Genomic DNA, 8,936 nt, shown 5'->3' on the forward strand with positions numbered 1-8,936 from the left:
TGTTTCCATGCTAATTCTTGTTTTGTATGAAGTAGTCGCGTGGAATTATGGTTTTACTCTGCAGCTTTGTTAAATGTGCCTTGTCCATTTTGTCTATGGTAACTGGGTATCATCCGTTTAATCTCTTGCATATATGCATTTGATCCGGGTGGATCTGCTTTGGCATATTTGTTGGCTCTGCGTATGTTTATTCATGGTGGTTATGTCGTTTATCCTAATTTCCCCTCTCGTGCTCTTTTTCTTAGGTTATGTGCCCTATTTCAAATTCTAGGTGCTTATGAATTGAGGGTGAAACCAGTTGGGGTCTTGGTTATCATTTTTGCCTTTTGAGGAGTATCTAGTTGGAAACTTGAGATGATGAGTTACGGTGTTGTCTGGGACAGAGACTTGAATTACAGTGGTCTGGAGTATGGTTATATTTGAAATGTGGATTAAGCGGATGGTGTTTCTTGGATTCTATAGTATGAGCGATATTTGAAATGAATGACAAGTATATTGGAAAGTGGCGGGAGTGGGAGCTGGTTCCAAGAAAAGGGATTCAACAGCATCAACTCGAACCGCGTGGCTAAGAAAAGCAGATATCCATAACCGTAACAGGATCAGAGGCAACCACCATGGCCATGACTCAATTCCATGGGCATGTTCGAACCCGAACTTATCCGGAACCGGAGGAAGAAGCAGCAGCCATGGCAATGACAATGTACACAATGTTCGACCGCCTTGGACCTAGAACGACAGACTGCTCTGAATCGCACTATGTCTTTGCGGTGCTAAACTGCGCCTGCTTGTTTGATTGAGGTTAGAGAAGAAAAAGCAAAAAAATGTATTGAAATCCAAAATTCCGACCTGCCGGATTACTATGGGTTCACCCGACTACAGTCCTCTGCCCCCCCCCTTCTCTCTCTCTCTCTCTCCCCAACGCTATTCACTATTTAATCTATTCAATGAACAGTAATTGCTTTTTACATCTTTATCCTTACACTGAATAACCTTAGCAATAGATAATAAAATATTAGTATTTTATTTATTTATAAAATAATACAAAATAATTTAATTTATAATTTCAGATAAGATTTTTAATTGTTTAATCGTTTTCGTTGCGTCACGTGTTATTATCCGAAAAGACAATTATTGGTGATGAATTTCGATAAGATTTTTATCCAATGCTGTTGTGCCACGTGTTGTTACCTTTTTAGAATCGTTGATGATAGATTTCCGATAAGATTTTTAACTAATTACGTCGCGTCACGTGTCACAATCTGTTTACAATATGTGAGGATATATTTCAATCATATTTTTAATGAATGACGGCATGCCACGTGATATTATCTACAACCTAATCCTTTATGAATCCTCTATATAATCCACCATCCATTTTCAGAAATCTCATATCAATTTTCTGAAGATCTCTATCATTATTCATAGTTTATGCTTCATTTTTCATCAAAATCAAAATTTGTATCATTATTCATCGTTTCTGCTTCCTTCTTACAATGCCTTCTTCTTCAAGGATGATGTGGGAAATCAATCAACAAGAGGAATAATTGTTTGACTAATCATAAGGAATGTTCAATCTCCAGGTGGCCTAAAATGAGAGGGAAGAGGATGAGGAGCGTAGAAGAAGAGATTACGAAGCAAGAAACCAAATAGCCTCACATTACTATCGAGTCATCCAAGCCATGGCTCATATCTCCAGGCCCAGCCGTTCTGCAAACCTTGATAGAAGCAGGCAATGACGAGGTATGGATCTCTTGGACAATTATTTTGTCCGTAACAGTGCATTCCTTGATACGTACTTTAGATGTCGTTTTAGAATGGAACGACATTTGTTCAACAAAATCATGATTGCTATTTGCAACCATAATTCTTACTTTGTGCAAAAGAAGGATGCATTTGGTGCTATGTGTCTCATTCTTGAGCAAAAAATTACTGCTGCCTTGCGGATGCTTGCATATGGAGTATCTGCAGATCAAGTGGATGAGATAGCGAAGATGGGGAAATCAACCATTCTTAAGTCCCTGATGAGGTTTTGCGGAGTAATTGAATCTATGTACACCGCAGAGTACCTCCGAAAACCTACTGTCATGGACTTGCAAAGGCTTCTAAAGAAGGATGAGATGTGAGGTTTTCCTGGGATGATTGGAAGCATCGACTATATGCATTGGACTTGGAAAAACTGTCCAAGTACATGGCAAGTTGCTTATGAGGACAGAAAAGGAGCAAAAAATATCATTTTGGAGGCGGTTGCATCTTTTGATACATAGATTTGGCACACATTTTTTGGGGTTCTGGAGCTCAAAATGACCTCAATGTCCTTACCCAATCCCCAGTGTTCAACGATGCCCTGCAAGGAAAGGCACCAAAAGTCATGTACTAGGTCAATGGACGTAAGTATGACGGGCCATACTACCTAGCAGACGACATTTACTCAAGGTAGTCAACGTTTGTCAAGTAATCATTCTTGAAAGCACTCATTTTTCTCTTTGAAGCCTTCTTAGCTTGATGCCTAATTGGATAATGGGTCGACCCCGACGCTTGTTTAAAGGGGTGTTTCGGGCACTTCTTCAACGTCATCTTCATGAACATGTCCACCAGTTGAATGATCGAGTGTAGAGTGTAGAGGGGTGCTGTTCATGAAAACTTCTAGACGGATAGACACAACCCTGAATTTAGGACAATCTTTGACAATATTCCAACATTCCCACCAGTTGAATGATTTGTTTTTGCTTTTGGTTTTGACATTATACCAAGCTTGTGCTTGAAGTTCCTACACAATGCGGGAGAAGAAATAATTACAATGAAAATAGGTAACAAATAAATAATACAAACAAATAATTATAATGAAAGTAGGTAACAAATAAATAATACAAACAAATAATTATAATCAAAGTAGCTAACAAATAAATAAGACAAAAAAATAAATAATATATTGTTACCTGATCCGCTAAATTTTCCCCACTTTGAAGATTACTACTAGCTTGTGCCAATGCATCTTTACACGTACTAAACGATTGGCTAAGTAATTTCCAACGACTGGACATTGATTCTTTGGTTCTTTTTCCATCCGTTTTCTCAAGATAATTGGTATGAAAAAGACTCCACATTTCTCGCAACTGCATCTCATTACCTGTAAGCAAATCATAAGTAACTTCAGCCCAGCTAGTACACAAAGCAACATCTTCAAGAAGTGTCCAATTCGTATGTGCATCATGAGTTATTTTGTTGGAAAAAAAATTGGATTGAACTTTGAGAGAAAGATAGGAATGTGGTTGAAAGTAGTTGAGAAAATATGAAATTGTGGTGTAAGTTAGAAGATAATGAGAAGGTATTTATAGAAAAGTAAAATCAGTTTTTTTTTAATTTTTTTCTAATTTTTATTTTCGGATTTTTATTAATTTTTTACATTTTTTTAAATTTTTATTCACCTAATTAATCTCTGGCGTTGGATTAAAAAAAATTTGAATTCCAACACTCCAAATTGTGCCACATGGCATAACGGTAAGATTTCTGAATTTTAAACAGTTTTTTCTTTTTTAATTTATAAAGGTGAATAACATGGACCGTTGACCTCAGATCCAACGGTTGCAATTAAATAAGATTTTAAAATTATTATTACTGTTGGAAATCCAACGGTATAAAACAAATAACCGTTGAGATCCAATGGACGTCAAGGTGCCACGTGGCCTCCAACGGTCACTGACGCAGCTGTGCATGTGGGCCCCAACGACTGAAGCAAAACAGAAGAAAAAACGTGGCTGACGTTAGGGCGACGTTGGCCTTGCATCAAACCCACTCCGGGCTCTCGGGCTGGCAACTCTCCACGGGCCTCTCCCTCGGGCTTGCTCGGGCTCTCTCGTCAGCACACGCTGGGCTTGATTGCTCGGACTCTCTGGCTCTGTTCCCTTGCCTGTTCCTCGAGCTCCAACACACGCTGGAGCTGCTATAACAAATTAGCCCAACATGAGAAATTACGTTATTTTTCATTAAATATGCTGGAGCTACTATATAACAAATTAGCCCAACATGAGAAATTACCTTATTTTTCATTAATATTTATTACTCAACAGGATAATTAGCTACCTTTGTTAATATGTACATGCACTTCTAATTTTGGTGTAGCCTTGCCTCCCGTTACGATTATTCCACGTGATTTAAAACTTTACTATGATTAGTTATGCATATGGCTGACACATTTTATTGTTAGCTCAATCACACATTTTCTTATGGATAATGATATGAATATTCGCATGATTGTTCCTGAGGGGCTTATATTGATATGGTCAGATAGTTCTAGACCATGGAACACCCTTTCTATTTTATTGAAGCATTCATTTTACTGATTGAAATAATCTGTATTGATGTGGTATAATCATCTAAGAGGGAAATGATTAGTCAGGGATATGACGAACTATACCTTTGCGGGTTTATGAAGAAGTTTAGTTTCAGATTTGCAATCGTTGTAGTCTATGTTGATGACATAAATCTCACTGGAGCTCCTATAGAGCTTGACAATACTGTTGCACACCCTAAATCAGAATTTGAGATGAAGGATCTTGGGAAAACTCGACATTGCCTTGGTCTTGAGATCGAGCATTGTTCTAACAGTATTTTGGTCCAATAGTTGAACTAGACCACTAAGGTGTTACACTGCTTTAATGAGGATAAAGTGCTAACTTCGAGTACATCCACAGTCATTTGAACGCTTGATGCACAACAAGGCTCATTCCGTCCGAAGGAGGATGATGAAGAGGTTTTGTAACCCGAAGTTCAGTAGCTAGTGCATTTAGCACTTTGTTGTACTTAGCTCAATGTACAAGACCAGACATCTCCATTGTTGTGAATTCTTTAGCAAGATAGATACAGCCACACACTGATATGCAAACACTAAAAATGTGTTAAAGAAATTCTACAATACCTTATAGGTATTATGGATTTGAGTTTATTCTATCCCTACTTATTCTCGAGTGAAATTGCTGCCCCCTTGGTCTTCACTCTGAATCTTGCCTTGTCGGTTATGCTAATGATGAGTACTTATCAAACCCACCCATGGTAAGATCCGCAATAGGTTATGTCTTCACCATTCTTGGGACCACGAAATCTTAGAGGTCTACTAAGAAAACTTTAGTTGCTATGTCTTCGAACCATATCGAGATATTCGCCCTCTATGAGGCCGCTCATGAATGTATATGGCTGAGAGTTGTGGTCGAGCATATTCAAAGTGCATGTGGATTGTTGTCTATCTTTGACGTCCCAACAACAATCTTGGGCGATAACTCTACACGTATAGCCGAGCACATTGCGCTGAAGTTCTTCTTCTTTCATCAACAACAAAAGCATCAAGATCAAAATCAAGCGAATTTGTTCCGTAAACAATCTTGTTGATCTCTCACCAAGTCCTATTCTTAGAATCTTGTTCGAGGAATTGGAATGCGTAAACTACCTGATTTACACCATTTGCAGTCTAATTAGGAAGTTTTGTTGAACTTAAGATGAGTATTTAGTAGATACTAAGTTGAACCTAGTGTACACTTTTTTTCTTTGTTCATGAGCACTTTTCCCATTGAATTTTGCTAACCTGAGAAGGTTTTAATGAGACACTTATACTGGGGTGGTCATACCCTGATGTGAGCGTTAATCGCCACTTGACTACCACAAGCATAGACTTTGCACTTCTCAACTTTTTCTTTGAGACTTTGGGATTTGTCTCATTGGGTTTGCTATTGTCAGGTTTTTGTTAGTTTATGTTTCCCTACATGCAATCCTAACTCAAATTCATGTGTGTACTGCCTATGAGGATTGAAGACTTCAATAATCGTCCATGAAGACCTAATGCTACTTCTTCTTAAGCTTTACATGCTCAAGGGGGAGTGTTGTAGCTAATATTATTTAGGAACATGATTGTGCAAATCTAGAAGTAGATTCCAATAGGATTTGGGAGATCAAATCCCTTTATGACTTATATTACTTGTAGGGCAACTAATTAAAGCTAATGTTCTAAAAATTGGCCTAGGCGGCGCCTAGGCGCTAGGTGGCGTAGGCACGCCGCGATTTAATACAAATCATTTCAAAAAATCAGTCTAGAGCTAGGTGCCTAGGCGGCACCTAGATGGCTCCTAGGTAGTCCTAGGCAGTTTGGTTTATTTATTTATTAATTGTGGGTTTTTTCCTTTTTTAGTTTCATGGTGGTATATTTATAGAAATGGTGTACCTAATTTGCAAAGGATGGATTGACTACAAGTTCATCCAATTATGAAATGAATTGGAGCAGTTTTGAGGGGTACATACAAAGAAAAGAAATAAACTAGAAGAATTTAGTCTATCATCTAAGAATACTCCTCATTATTGTGGAGCCAAAAATAAAAAAGAAAATTATGGAGGTGACACGTGGGCTTTTGGTTAAAAGGACAAAATTACCCTCGAGGTACACCGGGATTCCCATGCTCATGCAACGGACAATAACGGCTCAATCAAGGAAGAGTCAAAGATGATCAAAATGGTGTTTATTCAAATCCCTCTCATCACTCCTCATCAAATCCTTATTCTAAAGGTAACTTCCAATTTTTCTATTTAATTTAAGTTTAATTGCCATGTTCATTGCAAGATATTATTTCACATAATATCTTGCAATTATTCTCCAATTACACCATATATGGCCGGCCACTATTCTCCAAATAGGGTTGGCCACTCCCCTATAAACAGCTCTATTATCCCACTAAAAAGTTACGCCATTTACTACCTCCACAAACTCCAAAACACATTCTTTTCAAAATTCTAACTTTGGCATAAGAGATTCTTCGGCAAAAGCCCCCTATTCATCGTGGGCGCTTTAGGCTTTTGGCCTTAATCTTAGGTGTTATTATTTTGCAGGTGCACTTTCGTCAAAGGAGAAGACGACGGATATTTGCATCCACAAATTGGTGCTTTCATTGAGAGTTTGATTCATAAGCTCGAAGAAAACTCTCGTATTCAAAGTTTCTCATTTCTTATTCATTGGTAGATTTTTCGTACATTTTTATTCCTAGAATTTTTATAAAGTTCTTTGAATAGAGGTAAAAGAAAAATACAATGACTAGAAATTCAGAAACCACAACGAATGAAACTTCCTATGTTCAAGGATTTGGACCAAACAATGGAGATCGAGGCATAGCCCCACCACGACGATTCACGAGGCTCAACGCGACGACAATTAGAGCGGCACCACCCCCATGGGGCTCTACCGTGGCTATGCCAATGAGCAGCAGCCACCGTGGCAACTCACAGTGAGACTCAAGCCATGATGAAGGCATCACTTTGCATTCGCAAGCCGAGGCCCGTGCCACATTGCAGTAGCAAGCCTAAGCTTGTGCCACAAAAAAGCCCAGTATGGCCCAGCACAAGTAGGCCCAAGTTGCAGCCACATGTGCCAAGGCAGTGGCTTAAGACTCGTAGGCCTAGGACGGCGCGCAGACCCAAGTCATGCCAAGGAGAGCCCAACACCCATGCGCTTCAGCGGCTCATCCTACACCCATGGTCTGACCTGTGTCGATGACCCGATCCGTTCCTGCTGTCTAACTTGTGGTCCAGCCCATTCCCGTGGCCCTCATAGCAACCCAAATTGGTCTAAAGCCGGTTCAGCTATCTCAGCTTCAGATTTATGGATTAATGATTGAACCGGGTGTATTTTCACCTAATTTCTCCGCATATTTGACATACCTAACTCAAATCTCGTGCTCGGAGTTCATTTCATTTCCACTACTGAAGAAGACACATACCGTCCAAGCTTGTCCAACCTAAATGGTGAACAACACTTGTCTAGACAAGACATAGAGTTAATAAGCGCCCTCGTGTAGTAGACGACCTTGGTGAATCATGCAGCGCATCAAGATGCAGCATGCCCCAGACGTGGTGTCTCGAAGTAGGACAAGGGCAGACAACGAACCTCTCTAGTGGTGTCATGGCAAGCACCCACTCGACCAGTCACAAATTGAGCGTTTTGGCAGTGTACACTCCTGACTGGGCCTCTGAGATAGCGTATACTCTAGTCTTAGCACGCGGAGGAACGTGCACTCTCGGTTAGGCCCATGGACGAGCATACATTCATGGTTGAGGCTATACTCCGATAATCAACATAAGTAACCTTCTAGGCGAAGTGTTCATTCATGGTTAGGCCCGTAAGGAGCATCCTCCACCTCATATCGGAGTAGGCAGCATGAAGGACCGAGGGAAGTAGTCACACATTCTGGCTCAAGTTCAATCGGCAGCGTGCGAGAAATTCGCTTGCCTGCTAGGAACGTACCATATGCACAGTAGTCGCGGCATAGATGATCCGAACACATGGAAGAACAGCCCAAACTAATAGGTCACGATCGGAGGCAGTCGAGAGCTCCCCTACCTCATCAAAGGAAAATTCAGGAAGAAGTAGAGAGGTTCATGACCGAGCAATTGCATGATTTCCAATGCAACGAGGTCACTGACGAGGCACTTCGACGGGATATGACCAACATAAGCAGGTCACCCTTCATGGACGAGATCGAGCAGGTAGAGCCTCCGCGTAAGTTCATCATGCCACATTTCACATCCTTCAGAGGAGATGGAGACTTAGAGAGGCACCTAAAACATTATCGAAGCGCAATGATCCTCTACTAGAACAACGACGCTCTCATGTGCAAGATATTCACCACCACTTTACAAGGCAAGACGCAAGATTGGTTATATTCACCACCACTTTACAAGGCAAGACGCAAGATTGGTTCTACACCTTGTCATCACAATCCATCCTGAGTTTCGATGAGTTTTCTTTGGTTTTACCAAAGAGTATTCATCATACCGCTCGATCAAGAAGAAGTCCGACCATTTGTTCAACATCAAGAAAAACCCAAAGGAGTCACTTCGCGATTATGTGAAGAGGTTCAAAGCAGAGAAGGCAAAGATAGTAAGATACAACGACTCGATAACTA

The sequence above is a fragment of the Pyrus communis genome, chromosome 16, assembly GCF_041283825.1.
Source record: "Pyrus communis isolate YQ-2024b chromosome 16, ASM4128382v1, whole genome shotgun sequence".
Taxonomy (NCBI): domain Eukaryota; kingdom Viridiplantae; phylum Streptophyta; class Magnoliopsida; order Rosales; family Rosaceae; genus Pyrus; species Pyrus communis.